The sequence below is a fragment of the Pagrus major genome, chromosome 15, assembly GCF_040436345.1.
Source record: "Pagrus major chromosome 15, Pma_NU_1.0".
NCBI lineage: Eukaryota > Metazoa > Chordata > Actinopteri > Spariformes > Sparidae > Pagrus > Pagrus major.
Genome location: NC_133229.1, coordinates 22,317,570 through 22,336,083, shown reverse-complemented (window position 1 = coordinate 22,336,083; position 18,514 = coordinate 22,317,570). Strand labels below are relative to the sequence as shown.

Here is an 18,514-nt window from a genome sequence, read left to right as displayed (position 1 = left end):
ATTGAGGAGATATGAGGCAGACAGGGATAAAAGCCAGACCGGGGGAGTAGATAATAGGAGTACATTAACTTCGTTGGGCCCAACTTGATGTAAGGAGAGGGGAGGGTAATGCAATCATTGGCTTTCTGTAAAGTCCAATGCTCTGAGGGTCTGATTTAAACAGCCAAATTAGGGGTTTTAAAACAGCTGGACAAGACGAATGGAATCTTAAACATGCAAGTTAATTGCTGTTCGCCATAAAGACAGATGATTCATCAACATGGATGTAGATAACATGACACGGTGGGCAGTGGACTAATATACCAAATACCAAAATCAATCAGCGAGTATCAAGCATGTTGCAAATTTCTGGGTAAATCGAGTGGCTGAGAGAGACTGCGGGCTTAAATCATGAAAGCTAAATAATGATTAATGGCAAATTACTTAAAACATTAAGCTTTAAAAGGTCGTACATGAGGAAAATCTCTATGGGTGATTATGTTAATGAGAGCACATTTCCTCCCGCGGCTGCTTCAAAGATGAAGCCTACACAGGTGGATTGATATTCCTCCTCGGAGCCAGACAAAGCTCAGAGGGCTGCAGGGTTAGTGCGAGGCCAGTTGTAGTCAATGCATGTGTGCATAAGTGTGTGCGTTGACGTGAGTTTATCCCGTCTGTCTGTGTTGCGGTGTGTCTGAATTTTTTATCAGGGTCTGATCCAAGTGCCTCCAGATGCTGCTGCCATTTGCTCCCCTGCCAATCAAAGGCCACAGCAGAATGCCAGTCCCTCAGAGCCCTGGTTTACAGGCGGCTTACCTGTATGTCAGTATTACGCGGATTCACACTGTGCTCTACCCCTGGAGCAGCAAAGTCACACAAAGGTAAGATTTTCCCTTTTTATCAGTTGTGAGCGAATGGAAGGAAACATCTTAGGTTTGGTGAATTGTGTTTAGAAATAATTATGTTTAATCACCTTAGTATGAACAAATGCCAGGTTTAAAACCCTTAAATTGGTTTAATCCTTAACATTTTAGTTCAGTGATTACAGGCTCAAAATAACACTTTAATGAATTACTGTGAGCTGAAGGCGCATTATGAGCAGCTATTATGTTCAGCCATGATGAAAACTTTATGTCCCCTTTAAAAATGTGTGTATCTGCAGCTACCGATGCAAATTTAGTGCTGCAGGGATGATATTTTTGTAGGCCAACCCTGGTACCCTTGCCAAAAAGCCATATGGGATTCTTCTATTGGATGTTGGATTAACGCACGAAAGTAAGCTCTGTGGCAAACAGGAGTTTATGATACTTACACCTTTTGTTCAGCAAGATAATTTCCACAAATGGACACACATTGTAAGCTCTTTAAATTGTAAAATGGAAAAAACAGAAGTAAAAATCAAGCATCAGGCAGTAAAGAACTACACTACGGCTGCATGACTTCAACGCTACCACCACTAAGCAACCTAGTACTCTATACAATACAAACTTTGCTATAAAGTGATAAAGTTGTTTGAGTTAGAATAATTTGCAGTCCACTTGTAAAGACGGAATAAGGACTAGATGAATTTCTGTGTTTGGCGTGATGGCGTTTAATGTCCCAGACAACCTGCGTAGCCCCGTTTTTAATCTAGCCGTTCAAAAAACCCATTGCCTTCGAGATGAGGGAACCAGAAGTGAAAAATGCTAAATTATGTCCCAATTTTAAGACTCATTCCTGCAGCACTGGGACCAAATGTTCTTCTCTTACAGATTACACCATTGCCTGACATCAAGTTTTTGTAAACTCCATGCATGCACCACTTCTTGTGAATCTCTTGTGAATCCAACATGGGAATGGCGGACCCCACCACTGGCCAACTACTATATAGAGAGGTATCTAATGAATGTAAATAGGTCAGTCTGTTTAAAGGTTTAAACCATAAAATGAAGCCTTACAAAACTTTTCTAGAATATGTTCTCTACATGTGCATTAAGAGCAAGACACAGCATTATCCATTTATCATCGCAAAGGGTAAATGAGCCTCTGCAGAGATAATGGCGTTTTCTTTTTGAAAGGAATGGCATGCTATTAATTTAAGTGTCTGCAGGTTAGGCACCTCTAACACGGCAGGTTAATGGAAAACACATCAAAAGAACAAGGCAGCAACTACTGGAGCCAGTGTTGTCTGTATACTTTTCACAGCGATGATTCACCTCATCTGTCATCAAAAGGTGAAATAAAGAAAAAAAAACAACAACAACAAGGGAGGACAGTGACACAGTCTTTGACATTTACACACATCCTGTGGATTCTCTGAGGATGTCTCAGAAAAGGCCACTTGATCACAGGACTTGAGACATAAAGACAATACACTGCTATTTTTCATTACCAATTATATCTTGTCTGCAGACCTGCACCTTGACAGAAGGCCTTTATCAACTTCCATCCGTCTTGATGAGCTATTTTTTGTTGCTCTGTTATATTTCAAAGCATTGACTCGAAAGCAGCAATAAATAAAAAAAAGAGATATTCAGGGAATGTTAAGCGCAACAAACAGCCTTAATGTACGTCATGGAGAAACGCATCCGTCCCAATTGCATTGCTGATTCTGGCACAGATTAGCATAGCCTGTAAAGAATTGCTGACATCACTAAAACAGGCTATACTAATTAAAGCCAGAATCATCAATTCAGATCCTCGGACACCTTGAACCCTAAAAATGGAAGAGAGGTTTGGTTCCAAGCGGAGCTAAAGTTGGAAACGAATCAAACGTTAGCTTCAGAGGGTGAGTAGATGAATGGAGGCGGAAAGAAACATGAGATGCTTGTAAAGACTAACAACACTTCAAATTATAGGTTAAATATGGCTAAATGTGCACATTACATACCATACAAGCAATCTTATTTCCAATCCTTTTAAGGGGAAAAAGAGAATTAAACCAGTTTTCACTCAAGCCGGATGCTGGACTTCCATTTTGTAAATCCTTTTGTGTTCAACACATGGTTCACTTAAGTTCAGGCTAGCACAGGTTGGCAGGACAGATGTCGACTTGTTCTATCTTGATCACACAGAAGCCATATCTGTGAATTACACCTCACACAATACATCATACCAGGAACAGCTTTCTCAATGACATCCTGCCTAAAGGATGGCTTGCTGGAAGAGGAATGAGAGGAACATAAGAAATAAAAGGAGAGGAGTTGAGAGAGTTATCACGGAAAGAGTGGGGAAGGCGCAGTATGACAGAAAACAAATGAACAGAGAACTGCGTTTTCAGATAAAGGAAACATACATTGTGTTTCAGACCTCAGCTCAGCAAAAATACTGCAGAATTCCCCACACAAGGGAATACAACAATGACTGGGAAAGATGAGGCTAAAGCTCCAATAATGAAGATGCCATACTGGCTTTGACTCGCAGACTTATATGTCAAACAGATGACGTTCCCTGTGTTTGCTTTGGTTTGCTCTTTAAAACGTTAGCGAATAAAACTCCTGAGAGAGCGTCTGTTGGTCAGAATTGTCCGACGAAAAATTAGCACTCAGGATGCTCCGCTCAGAAGTCTCAATCCTTTACTGTCTATCTGCGACTCAGCAAAGGTAGAAGATGTAATAATTTCTCATCATAATGATGCAGGCCTGAGATAGTGCTCAGAGGATACAGTTTACAGATTCATCACCGTGCCATTATGACGCATGCCTAGATCAGTATCTTGGAAAAGGAAAGATTCCTAAGGGGTTGTTTAAACATAATAACTAAAGTGGGATGACGTAAGGTCCAAAGTCGAAAGGAAGAAAGTGTGTTTGCTGTTATTTAAGGTTGTGTCTCAAGGTTTACGGCTGGTTTGTTCAGTAAATTGAGACACTTAATACACTTAAATTAATATATACTGTGGCCTGAAAGACACTTACTGCCCTTTTGAGGCTCTTCTTATCTGGTCTTCAGCCACCGAACTGATGAAGTGCAGATTATAATGGAGGTACAAACTTAAATACGTCAAATAATAGTCACGGTCTCTATTTCATTTGTGTATCTGTGGCATACACAGTTTGGTTTTGCACCTGTATACTGTATACTGCCTCAGGATAATATTGTGACATCTCTGTTAACAAGGCTAAGATTCTACTGCCACACAAGCAGCTTTATGAGACTGTTCTTAGGCACTGTATTCGAGCTAAAGGCTAACGTTAGCATGCTAACATGCCCGAAATGGCAATGCTAACATGCCCAAAATGGCAATGCTAACATGCCCAAAATGGCAATGCTAACATGCTGATATTTAGCAAGCAATGGTTACCATGCTCAGCATCTCATAATCAATTCAGTCCAGACAAAAACCCTCTGGCTTTTGTCCTCAGTAGGAAACGATACAACTGGCATTCAGTCTCAGGCTAAATATCTCTGTAGTAGTCACAGGTATTTATTGGCTCCAGCTCCAAGAGACGGAAGTAAAAGCTACATAAAAATAACCGCTGTTAACATTTAAATAGCCCAACTAGGGACAAGAGTTGTAAATTAGCAATAGCCATAAACTCTGCACCGTCCTTATTAAATTAAATTAAAATAAACAGAAAATGAATAAATAAAACCACTAGCACTAGCCTCCATGCTGTATACTATTACCTGTTTTATTGCTTGTACATGATGTCGAACTCACCAGGAAAATAACAAAAAAATTAATAAATAAAAAAGTGCTATAGGAAATCAATCATCTATTTGTAGAGGTGTTACCCAAGTCAAAAAAAAAAAGAAAAACACCTATAGTTTGGTGTAAAAATGGTGTTAGTGTAAAGTGTTAGCACGCTAACATTTGTTAATTAGCACTAAACACACAGTATGCTGAGATCATGTGCACATTATTAGTTGGCAGCCATTTGGCCACAAACCAAAGTAAAATAATAATAATGAAAATTGACCTGATAGTTGCACTAGACCAAAACAAGTGCCATACAGTAGGTTACCATGAGTCATTCAGCCTGTCCTCATCAGAAAATTGACCATAAAGGTCGACTGTGAAAGCAGCTTATTACAAACTATATTGACATTTCTTATAAGGGCGTGACCTCTAACGGCTGTAGTAATTACAGCAGAATAGGAGGAAGTCAGGCAAAGTTGTACAAAGAGCATCCGTAAGAAAGCCCACACCCAGGACACAACTGTTCTGTCCGGAGTAAAACCAAAAGTAAAGAGTGAGTTCTCTTAACTAAAGGTAGTGAAGTTATGTTACGTACATAACACAAACCATGTTTTCCTTGACCTAACCAAGTAGTTTCGTGCCTAAACCTCATCGACTGTTTTTGGGCCTAAACCCAACCAAACAGCTAGCATAAGACTGTCATTTTCATTCATTTGTTTAGGCATGAGGATGTGTTGGAGTCATCCTGAGTGGGAAATAATTGTCTGAACCAAATGAGACTTTGATGAATTGATGCAAAAAACAAAAAATGTTCATCATGGTGCAGAAAGAGAAAAAGTCAGAGGATGGTCAAAGTCATCAGGATTCATCCTCTGGAGAGACAAATGTCTGAACCAGCAGTCTGAATCAAAGTGGTCGACCAACCGGACCAACTGGTCATCCCGAGAGCTTTGCTGCTAGTGTGGCTAAAATTCAGTTTCTTGTGTTGCCAACTTTTGTTTCCCTCACAGTTTTATTGATCAGCATTACTGTCATAGCCCAGAGGAAACTTACACAGCTATCACACTAATGTTACGTCCGAGCCACACACTTTATAACACACTTACACACACACACACACACACACACACACTGAGCAACAGAAGCAGGAAGAAGAGTGAATAGACTAGAGACCAGGCTAAAGAAATTTTCTAAATTGATTTAGAAATTAATTCAAGCGTATAAAAAATCATTGACTTAAAGAGAAACATTTGTTTCCCTCCTTCAAATTTAAAGCTGCTTTGCTGCAGTCAATAACTTTTAGTGCTGAACAACACTTTTAGTGTGATGAAGCCATTCTGTGCTAATAAAATTTAATTAAGTGTTCTGGGCTTGCCTTTAAAGGCTGCTTTATTTTTTCCGTGTTTATCTGAGCGCCGCGGCCAGAAAAAATCTAAATAATATAGGTAGTTCTATTTCATGTTGTGTGAATATACCTTGGAAAAACAACATTTCTTACTTCAAGCCCTGATAGCAGACAGCAGGCAATGTGTAGCAGGTATCCATTAGAATTCCTGGAGTGTCTGGTGAGAAGCGATAGTGCAAAGGATGTATTAAATATTGCATGTACAGAGGTTAAAGACTACGGCACTTTTCCACCAGCGCATTCCACGTCTACAGAATAACATGTCCACCGGTTGACTGAGGAGCTGCATGAGTCGAGAGCCACCACATAAAAATATATTTATGCCACGGGAGAAAAGTTGGAGAGATACATCTGGACACTGTCTCCAGCAGGTATGGGACTGTGTGTTCTGGCAGCTGAAGCATCAGGGATAATAAAACATTTTTGGGAATTTTGTGGAGGGATGGAAGTGAGGGGGAAACATCTAAAAGTTCTCCGGCTCATGTGTAGATGTTCTTTACAACAGGTTTTCTCCAGGTTGGCAAAGTGCATAATTTTCCCTGTTGTGTTTAATAAGGGTATAATATCATGAAATAGGCATAATGATTGGACATAAAAGGTGGGCTGCTAGGACAGCTGTGCCTCTCTCCCATGTATTAAAATGTTCCCATACACAAATTGAGCTAATTAACCTGCGGATGGAAGCTGGAAACGTGTGCAACAGCCCAGTCAAAAAATGTTGGCAATTATCTTTTCTGCAAACCACTGACACGTTCACATTCCTACGTCATTTTTACGTTCACGTTACATGTAAATGACCTGACTTTAATATCGGGAGGTGGTGAGGATAGTGACAAACCACTGGATATTATTTCATGAGGGACCACAGCATTTAAAAATTTGTAAGTTGGGCACCAGTGGACATTTTTAAGAAGACCTTAAGAAGAAACTTCTAGCTGTTTGTGGCGACAAAAACAGGTATTTTAAGCCAAAACATGATATTTTCCTAACCCCAGCCAAGTGTTTTAGTGTCTAAACCTAACCAGATCATAAGAAATTACAGAAATGTAAAGTTAAAACATATAAAACACATTGCCAACATTTATTCTGGTGATAAATACTGTTAATGTATTCTGCAAAGAATAAAAACAGGGTCTCCCAAATCATTAGAGCTTAGGAAAAAGCTTAGAAAGGTTTTATGAAGCAGTAAATGAAAAAAGATCATATTCAGGAGATAAAGCAGAAGGAGGTAAAGGGTACTGAGGACGCAGAGTTTATATACTTAAGCTCACAATTCCAAAGATAAAGCTGTGGTGATAAAGTTGGTATGTTTCCTTGACTAATGCAGTCATAGGCTGTACGCGAGATAAAAATATCAAAGTTAGAGATATGGGAAAGGTTATGAAATGCGTCCCGAGGTGGCATGGCTTTGTAAAGGAAAACACTTTCAAACTGCCTGTATCAAGACCACAGGGTGCACAGGTATGAGGGTAAGAGTATAGAGGTGATAATGAAATTTAAAAGAAACACCCGAGAGGCATAATAAGTTCCCCGACATTATAGGACACCAAAGGTATTGAAGATTAGCGGTGAGCATTAGGTGAGCTTTTGGCAGCAGGAAAACTCGATCACAGAAAAGACAGATTGCCGTGGAGCTGACATATTGACAGAGAGAGGCAGCGATTTGAACCAGAGCTGCCTTTGGACAAAGGAGTCAGAGGATGAGAGCTGGTAAAGTGCAGGAAGGGGACTTGGCTGCAGGGTTGTGCAATATGGCGGAAACCAAATTAGACTCATTACGTGCTACATAATATGTGGCATCATCCTCTCAAACCTCAGAGGGAGGAAAGACGAGAGAATACCAGAGAATAGCAACAGTTATAACTAAATATTAACCAGTCAAAAGGTATTTGCTATTATAAATTGTTTAACAGTACAAACGACGCAACATATATCTCCTTTACTCTCTTTTATAACAACCCCGCTCTCTCCTGACTTGTGTTACCATTATAAAATCACAACGTATTACAAATGTTTACCATATAGTGGAGCTATAGGAGACTTTAGAGGGAATGACACAGCATTCAGTCTTGACATGACAGCATCTCTAGGCTCAGACTCCAGCACTAAAAGAAACAGTGTCACAGCTGTGGGTCTGCAGCGCTGCAGCTGTGCTTTCCTCTCCTGAACATCCATGACTTCTTCGTTCTGTCCCCAGAGGCTTTACCTCATGCCCACAGAGCCGTTCCATCTCAGCACCCCTGTCTGTGTGTAGTTCACACAACTGTCCCCTAAAGCAACTCATACATATGAGTAATGCATAAACAGCTCTACACAGCGAGGAAACAACTGGAAAAGACAGGCAGTACGTTAACAACATACCTGCCGACATCTGTGAAAAAGAGGGAGATATCCTCAGCCATATAACCCAAAGGTGTGACAGTAAAATTACATTTTTATTATTCTTAAAGTCATAGCTCACAGTAGTGAGTGTGTGAGGAGCCTCCTACAGTCTGCAGAGTTAAGGCAAGAAGACAAGCCAGTGAGACAGGGGGCAAATGTCAATAAAGAGGAAAGTCTTGCAGCGAGTTCAGTGAAATTTGGGAGTGCATTTGTCTTCTTCTTGGGACCCGTGTCATCTTTTTTCAGCTGCAAACTGTGCAAAGCGGAGGACTTGCTGAGCGAGCACAGGAACGACTGACAGGCAGGGTCGTTTGATCACCTCTGCCTCTCGGTTTGGTTGCCAGGTACCACTACACACACATCCCAAAAGAAACTGAGAAACTCCCGTTTGATTTGTATCACCATTAAATCAGCTGATTAACAGGATAAACTGTAGCGCAGCGGGAGAAACGGTTATGAAAAGGGAGACTCTCTAAAATAGGGAGGGTTGGCAGGCATGTAACGATGTGTTTTGGGTTGATTCAGAACACTTTGTACTGCGTCCCAAAAAGATGTAAAAAATAACATATAAGTAAAGTGAATTTACACTACATAAAACAACTGTTCAGACTTTTTTCTGTACCATCTGCATGATCAGAGATCTTATTTGTATCTATTTGGAACAATCTGCAGATAAAGAAAGACTTACTTGGTATAACAAGCTCCTGAAATATAATTACCTCCACCAAGGAGGTTATGTTTTCGAAGGAGTACACAAAAACTACAGAATTGATTTCAACGAAACTTGGATGGAGGATGATCTCAGCCCAAAATAGACTCAATTAACTTTTGATGTAGATCTGAATAAAGGAAAGGATTCACTTTTCGTTGAAATTGCTCGTTTTTCTACATTTCTGGTCATTTCTCAGGGAATGGAGCATGGATCTTGATGAAAAATCAGGCCTGTTAGGTGGCTGGTATGGTATTAGGGAGTACAATTTGATGCAGAGCCAAATAAAAATCAGGTTCTAGCGGATTTAAATATGTTTTATTTGATGTTGGATTAGGCTTGATTGAATTAAGGAGAACTGTTGGGCCTTGGCGAGGGTATGAGCTCTACTGAGTGTCATTCTAGTTACTATTGTAATGATCCCAGCTGGAAATCTAAGTGATGTCCAGCCTGTTACATGAAGTGTGCTATTTACACATTATTCTTCACAAGAATGAAACGTCTGAAGTCAATCAGCACGATCATTAAATAGCCCATGCAAGTTTGTTTGTTTTTTTAAATGACCAACAGCTGTATGAGGGCCGATCCAAATCACATCCTTTATTCATTGTAATTCATTGTAATCCTTTGTGCTGCAGCTACAACAGCTGTCAAAAATGTCCCATTGTGCTTCATTAAAACACTGGGACTGCTGCAAAAAAACACAGTTTGATTTGAGTTGCAGAAAAAAAAGAAATGCACGACAGCCAACAGCCTTCATGGAAGACATACAGTGTATACACACTGACAGCAGAGAGAACAGAGCCTTTAAAAAAGAGTCACATTGCATCTTTTTCAGCGACATTTGGCACAAGCAGCATCCTTCTCAAGTGCTGCAACTGTTTTTGAACCTCAGCGCTGAGGACAGCGGCTGTCCAAATGCTGTCCCAACGGGTCCAAACAGACGCTCTGTATTTACAAATATTACGCAGAGCAATACAGAAACATTGGGCACTGTACAAAATATCTGATAGATAATTCTTATTCAAGTGCACAGTGAACAAGTGTTGCGTATATGGGGAAGTGAAATAATTTAGTATTCTGCTGCTTTAAGTAAATCTAAAAATATAAGACAACAGTTGAACCGACAGATAATTAATATTAATGGCCAAGTAACATGATTCTTGCATTACTAGAAAACACCCAGCATTGACAACGGCTTCCACGCTGTCTTGAAATCAGACATAAATATTAATGAAGAGTGAGATTTCCATTTGGCAAAGTTGAAGAGTGTTTAAAGAGACTGAAAACAAACACCGCAGTGTTTAAAATTCACAAGTCTTGTGGGGACAATAAAGAAGTCAGCAAAGTAAGCTTAACTTTAAGCTTGTGTATGTGTGTGTGTGCGTGCGTGTGTGTGCGTGTGTGTGTGTGCATCCATGTGTGTATTCATGGACCTGATCAGAGATTTCCTAACTTAGTCAAGGATTATTCTGTAATTGCAAGTATGAGCCCCTGAGAACCGCAGCTGAATACCAAATAGTTTAATAATTTTTGAAGTATTATATCGCACGAGCCGACTCCCTAATGAAGTCCCCCTGGGCCGGTTTTCTTCACTAAAACTCACCTTTTGTTCTCACAAACACTCCATCGGTTCAATTTTGACGGACATGGCTGAGATATCGAGCCAGAAACAACAGACAGTTCACGACAGAGACTGCAAAGCAAAAAAAAAATATGTGTATTCACTCGTTTTCTCTCATACAGTGCTTGTAAAGTGCAGGACAAATTGTTGTTATTATCAAGACAAGTTATTCATACTGTAATTATTGCATCAGATAAGAGAGATGTCTGGCCTGAATTATGCATTTTGCATCCGTCTAGGACTTAACAGTATCTTCTATGAAGCTGGTAGTTTTAATGATGAAAAATTTCCACATAATTACTAATCATTTCTACCAGAAAATAGACGTCACTCAGTAACAAATTAGACTGAATATAATGTCCGAAAGTTTCTGGGATATCAGTATATATATATTCATGTGTTGAAAAAGATTCCTCCAGTGCTTTGGAGAAACACATTTAAACCTTAAAGCATTTCAGACCTTAAATGAATGATTTCAATCTGCCACTAAACATCCTGAGTGTTCAATAAAATCTAACAATGTAACCAACAGCAGAAATAGATAATATAGAACAAGCGAAGGACAACCACATTACTTCAGACAGGTAATCATATTCTAAGAAATGAGGTGACAGAAATGGTTTATCTGTTCCTTCCTACGCTCACACGCCCAAATGTGCTCGTCCATAGCTCTTGTATAACCATGTCTGTGCCTCCTGTTACTGTGAACCCGAAATTAAATGCATGCTGACTGAATTCTATCCAATGCTTGAGTGCTTTTTACCATTTCTGCTGTTCTACTCACACTCACAGATACGCTGGGTGACAAACTGCAAACCGACTGAACTCTGTATGGGGTAACAGCATGTATACTGCACATATGCGCCATTTCTTCTGTGACAAATGAGCCTTGCCTTTCGCCAGTTAATTAAAATGATTATTTTTTTTATGTTTGCTTGATTTTAATGTTAATTTGTGTAGGTTTCACTTACAGAGATTGCATTGATCATAGCCTGAGGTTCTCTGCTTTGCTATCAATCAAATCTTCAGTGCAAAACCTGATTTCCATAACGAGGCGCTCTCGCCAAAGGCTACTTCATCTAATACTAACATTTCAGAGGACTTGAAGGTAATATTTTATCACAGAACAAGCTAAGCAGCATGTAGATACTATCACACAAAACCTGTCTAAAAATCTATGTCTGCTACGCTCAGGGGATGAATTTTATTACTTTTTAAACAAGGCTTTAGGCCACAGATTGATATATAACACATAACCTACGCTCCAAAGATATTAGAAATTCTACTAGATTTAGATTTTTGTCTCTATGTTTCAACTCAAGGTGAAATTAGCTTTTATAACCGGGGACCATTAAAGGTTTTATATTGTGCTCAATTTCAGGTTCATGCTTTTATTTTGGCAGTCTACTAGAAAATGTTTACATGCTTTAGTGTTCAAAAAACACATTATTTTTCTCATAGTGTCCATTGCTGCAGCACCTCTATTCACCCTCTGTCTGAATGCTCCATCTCAGTGCCTGTCGCTTTAAGGCCCTCCTTTAAGCCGAGTCTTCTCTGATTGGTCAGCTCTCACAGGCCTGAGCATCGTGTTTTTGCAGCCACGGTTGTGCTGGGGGCGTGGATGAGGGTGGTGACTGTATAGTTGTGACATCACAATCCTACTGAAGTCCTAATTGCTCATTTGAAAGCTAGTTTCTGAATACGGGCTTTATGCATTTCTCAGTGGATTGAGCGTTTGGGTACTTGAACAGTATTTATACTTAGACCTACTTCATTATATAAAACACTGACATATCACTTTCTATAACCTGCGACCTTTAAAAAGTGAATCACAGACTAGTCACAAGTGATAATTTAGGTCTTAAAATCAAAAGCAGCCTCTCCAATTCTGGATCTTAATACACAGTAGTACTGCCTGTCCCCCTCCTGTATTGCCAGTACCTGTCCTTTAATGTCATTTCTTGGGCTCTTATTTCAAGATGTGTACATGCAGCACAGATTTTCCCACATTCTCTATTTCACTGGGCTCCTGATCACACTGCACATTATTAAACATTACATTTATTATTATTAGTAGTAGTAGTAGTTGTAGTAGTAGTAGTAGTAGCGGTCGTGTTAGTGGTGTTTTGTGGTTGTTGTTTTCAAGCTAATATCATTATGTTTGTTTATTTTTTTCAGCCTCGTGTGTGCTGATGTTTCCACAGGTAATAACTTACAGATGGTTTGCACCCACCACTGAGGATTGCTGCCGTATATGGGCTTTTGTTTATGCTAATAAACTGCCTGGAATGTGCATCCAAATTAACTTCAAACATGACTGAACATTATTTTCACATGGGTACTTACAATTTAGCGGTCTGCACTGGTTTCGTGATTGAGACTGAGTGAAATGTATTTGTCAGATTTTAATTAATACATTTAAAGAAAAGTCTGGTGTTATTCTTTATTTTTTTAACCATCAATACATTGATCTCACTGTCAAATTTTGCCTGAGCCACATCGTTGACATGTTCTTAAGTGTAAACCCTCCATGACATCAGCCATCTTGATTTTTTGGCACCAGAAGTGACCATGTTTAAACAAGAGGGTGGACATCCTGATTGGATCTTACTACGAACCCGACGACATCATGCTGTATTGTATTGTATTGCTGCATACATTTGGACTTATTTTAGAAACCAGTGGAGTCACTCCTGCTGCCAGAAATGTTATATGTATATATATATACCTAACTAATTCAGGAGATGACTGAGCCTTTATAAACAATAAAATTATATATTTCTCATTTTTTTTATTTTAATTATTAAGTCTTCAGTAGAAAGGAATGGGTTGAGTGCCACAGACAGGGAAGGAAGGTTAGACTAGAACAATGGACTTGAACATTGTTGGTTTTGGTCTTTATGGGATTCGTTGACAATAACAAAAACGTAGAATATGTTTGACATCATTCTGTAAAAGAGAAAACATTTGTCATGACATCATGTTTGTAATTAAAGCACAGCTATGTGATCACTCCCTCAGTTAAACATGTCAGTATGAAACACAAACCGTCTTTAATGACTCATTATTACGCATAACCATATCCTTTACACACACATACACAAACATGTGCATGGGTGCAAAGGTTTATTGATCTTATTGAAGGCTATTTCAGATAAAATACCAATATACTTTGGTCATTAGGAAAACGACATAACTTAAATTAAGAAATAAAGATTTTTTTCTGCTTTAAAGGTTAGCGGCACTTAGTTCAAAGGGGAAAATAGCAATTATTAAGCATGGATGAATCAATCAACACTTCAGAGGTCATTCAGGAAAATCCACATTGAACTTTTTTGTTCAGTGGCCGAGAAAAAGACATTTGATAACGTGCTTACTTTAATAAGACTTCATTTAAAGTGTCTAACATCGTGTTAGCAAATGGCTCGGAGCTGCTCATCCTGCCAAACGTTGACAGGGGGTGTGGAGATCATTTGTGAACACAAGGAATCCTGTTACTCACCAAACGTTTTGGGGAGGTGAAGTGTCTGGAGGTCACCTTTCAGCAGCGTGCCTTTTGGTGTCCATGCTGTCTACTGCGGGTGCGCGATTATCCTCCTCAGGCCGGATCATGGCGTCTGGGAGGCAGACAAGGGAGCAAGGGGGCAGAGGGTGAAGGAGAGGACAGGAGAGAATAAGTTAAAGATGATTTGTCCAAATTAGGAAGTGAAACACCTATAGCGCTCTGATTTTTTTTTTTTTTTTGCATTTGAAATGAAGGACAAGCTTTAACTGCTGGGAAAGACTATAACACTATGTCACTAAAGTTTGAGCATTCATGACTTCTCTTTCCATCCAGAAAATATACATTACACCTCTCAAATTAGAGCCAAATGTCTTCAATTTGAAACTAATTTGTATATCTTTCATGTGTGTCATTGCCAAATAGCTCATATTGCTCTCTGTAAAATCTTTCCCTATGCTTTATTTATCCAATATGTTTTAATCAAGGATCTACTTGAGTAGTGTAGCTACCATTCCCCGCTGGATAATATCTGTCAAAGGGAAGAATGGCATGTCTTCATGTCTAGGGAAGTGTTCATGCCTTATATAGTCTTGGTCTAGTAGAGTTGCCTGCTGCACATAGCTGGATCTAGCCAGGGGCTAAGGAAGCAGACCTTATGAGAGCTCATTAAAACAGTCTTCAAGTCTTAAGAGACAAATATGAATGTACTACAAAAAAAAATGCGCTTGCCATTAAAAATAATCAAAAGTAATGGAGCAGTTCCCAGACTGGAAAAGGATTTATTAAAAACGGAAGTCAGAGCTGGCTCGGATGGGTAAATGAAAAAAGGGTGACAGAGTGGAGGACAGTCGATGCAGCGGCGCGATACTCGTATTCACACACCTCCATTATTGTGAAACAAATGAGCACACTTCTGCCTTTTTGCATCACATTTACAAATTATACCTCAAAGGTCAATCGAGGAAACATTTCTCTTCTGGGCGACATTTCTGGGTGAGAACGATTCTCCTCCTCTTTGAGATTTTTTTTTTAATAACACTGACATTTACATTGGCTGCATGAAGTCCAAACTGAAAACACCAATTTAAATAAAAATCCACAACTGTTTTCTAACAAGATGTTGTGCTTCATCCTAACGCTGACAACCTCACTCGGCCTTTCTGCTCCACATTTTGGCTGAGTCTGCAGGGGCATTCTCAAGCGAGCCATAAAGAGGACTGAATTAGACAATTAACATTTTCAAGTTGCCACTTTAAATCCATAACAGGACTTGATCTGAGTCTCAATTTGCACGAAAATACCCTATGAATAAGGGGGGCTTTTCTCTCAATAATATGAAATGGTAATTATCCAGATAGAGTGTGAATGTGAATGTACAATGGCTCATTACCAATCTGAAACAGAAATGTGTCAGCCAGCACATGTGAAGGCCACTCCTTTAAAGTAATAGATAAAAGGTCAAGTCATTATATAAGCTTTAGTTCTCACAGAGAATTATACTGAGGAAGAAACTCTTGAAGGGCTCATTGTCAAAATGCAACTGTGAGGAATGTGAAAAGAAACTCGCGTTTAATAATCCATCCATACATCAGATGTCTGGAGGGCAACGGAGCAAATCACAAAACAAAGCAACAATTCTCTGCATTGAGTATAAAATCTGCTGTATTTGTGTCTCCTACAACAGGATGTATGTTCGAATTCGTAAGAATGTTGTGTTTTCAATTGTTTTACACCAGATACTGTATGTGTTAACCTATTAAATTTGCATGTAAAGTCACTCCTAAGCTCTTGTATAACAGGTATTACACAACATCTGCAGCACCATCCAATCAAAAGCAGTAAAGAGGAACTCACTGTAGCATCACATGGGAGTAAAACTTAGAAATAAGACAGTTTCAGATGCCGTAAACAATATTTCAAACTGTGCTGAATACTTTAATGTAGCTGTCAGTGTTTTTTTGATATATGCACACATAGAATAAATGGGAAATATCTGATTATGCTAACCTAGCTAGTCATATTAGGTTATAAAGTGGAACCTTTCCAACTTTTTCCCATCTAGCGTTTCCAAGTGTTAGTGTTGGCGCAAAGAAAACGGGATCGCTTTCTGTTTTCCTCAGAGCCTAGCAACTACCATCACGAGGCACACAGCATTCGTTCCCAAATGAGGAAACAATCATCACTACTGTGGAAATAAGAGAGAAGAAGTAAGCGTTTAACTGAAGGGGTAAAGTGATATCGTTATAATTTTATATGGAGTAATAACAGTTTGAGTACTGCTTCATGCAAACAAGTAACTTCAGCAGGGGTTGGCGTTGGGGTTGAAGGGGGAGAAGAAGAAAAATGAGGAGAACCAGTGTAAGTTTATTTAATAACTTAGTCTTAATGGAGTCATGAAAGCAGGTTGTGCTGTAAATCAAACCTTCATTTTGATTGCTTCATTTAGCTTATTTTACATTAATGCATAAAACTGATCCCATTTCAGTGTCCTGAAAGTTTCTTGTTGGCAGCTCACAGCAGGCGTTCCCCCAAAAAACTGCTATACTGCCATATAGTTCTATATTTATAACATTTTATATGAAACATTAAATGCATTGAAATTTCCCTACCAGTGCAAAATGAACAAATTATTTAAAAAATGATTACATAAATGTGTGTTTTGTGACGTTGATGTTTTCAACTAGAAAATTCAACATTGAAATCCCGGTTGGTGCAGACTGGGAGGTCAGATGTGTTGACCATAATCCAATTAAACTCTTTTATTCTTCAGTCTAAATAGATAATAAATTAACGTGCCTTTGTTACATGGCTCAGTTAGTTATGTAACAGTCACAACTGCCTGTTACTTGCTGTAAACATTTATGAGAACTTAACTCAACGTAACAACTACCGTGATAAACGTTTCAATATAGTGATGCATAAATCATCCTCTTAGGAAGCACTTCCGCTGTAACTAGGCTAAGTAAACCTCTGCACACGTTATGCAACAGAAAAACTTGTTGGTGAGATGAACCACCTGCTGGCTTCAAGTGTAAAAGGAGGCACATACTGCAGGAGTTTACAGCCGCCTCAGGCCAGCACAGGGGATTGACCACTGCAGCACAGAGCCACCGTGGTATAGGACTACAACATGATGGGTTGGGTTGTGGAGATTAAACCCTGCAAATCTCATGACACTCTCACTCACAGCCCCACTCCTCTCTTCCTCCTAAATGGAGCCCCTTATCTCAACCAGCTATGGTCCAATATAAATCTCCCAGCGAAGCTCTTCAAATTTATTGGCCGAAAATACATTGATATCACCTTTCAGTGAGTGTTTATCCTTCCCTGTTAGCTCAGCAAGGCGAGAACAACTACACAGAGCCTAAAAAAAAACTGCCCTTGATTAATGTCTTTTGGGATTTATGTTACACGAGTCAAATACCCAGAGTCGGGTTGATTTAGGAGCTGCGAGTTTCTGTTGAGGTATGATAAAAAAGGAGCTCAAACTTCACTGAATGCTTAGGCAAATAGAAGAATGTTTACCAACGCTACTTCAGATATTAACTATCAAGCTGCATCTTAACCTTGCAGCAAATACTTCTACCCACTGTGGTGAATGCTACAAATGACTCGGTATGTAATCACCTGCATGTAAGGGCATTGCAAGAGCCTCGGTGCCTCACTGAGTGTCTTACAAATGGCTTTTCTTTTGATGAAGTGATAGTGTGGAGGAGTGTATATTGTCTCCAGCTGCAAAACTGCATACAGGAATGTGTAGGAGCATGTGCGTGAGAGACAGAGGGAGCTAAGAAGACAGAGAGACGTACAGAAAGAAGGACAGACGAGGACAGAAAGTGTGTGTTTCTTATGGTTGAAGCGCAATTGAGATTCAGCCAAGGTCATTCTCTTACTTATGACATACATGGAGCCAGACTGAGCCTCTCACTTGGACGCTCTCCATCTGCTCCCACTGATAAGAGCGGCTACTTCATGTGCAGCACACAGACACCACGGCTCTGCATTGTGTGGATATGGTGTGATTGAAACCACATTAAGATTTTCTTGGATCACAATAAAGGAGACAGTTTTCTCCCACACACAGTTAAAAAAAATCAAATAAGTGCTTTAACGTGTAGTTTGATGTCATGTTACACTAAATCTAAATGACACACCCTTTTCAAAGCTGAAGTCTTCACTGTAGCTGCTAAGCTAAAAGCGTTAGCACACACCCCAACTGAGGTGGGTGCACAAGCTTGACTGCGTGTCAAATGGGATCAACAATGTTGTGTAAATTATTTTTCCACTAATTC

The 18,514-nt window shown here is 39.4% G+C and overlaps 1 protein-coding gene across 1 annotated transcript in view; it reads right to left on the bottom strand.

Moving 5' to 3' along the window:
- The window catches only part of chrm3a (cholinergic receptor, muscarinic 3a), an 87,517-nt gene that overhangs the window by 43,602 nt on the left and 25,401 nt on the right, over positions 1-18,514 (bottom strand). The window contains exon 2 of the mRNA XM_073482252.1: positions 14,220-14,334. The gene's annotated coding sequence lies outside the window, so the exon portion shown is untranslated. The remainder of the gene's footprint in view (positions 1-14,219; positions 14,335-18,514) is intronic.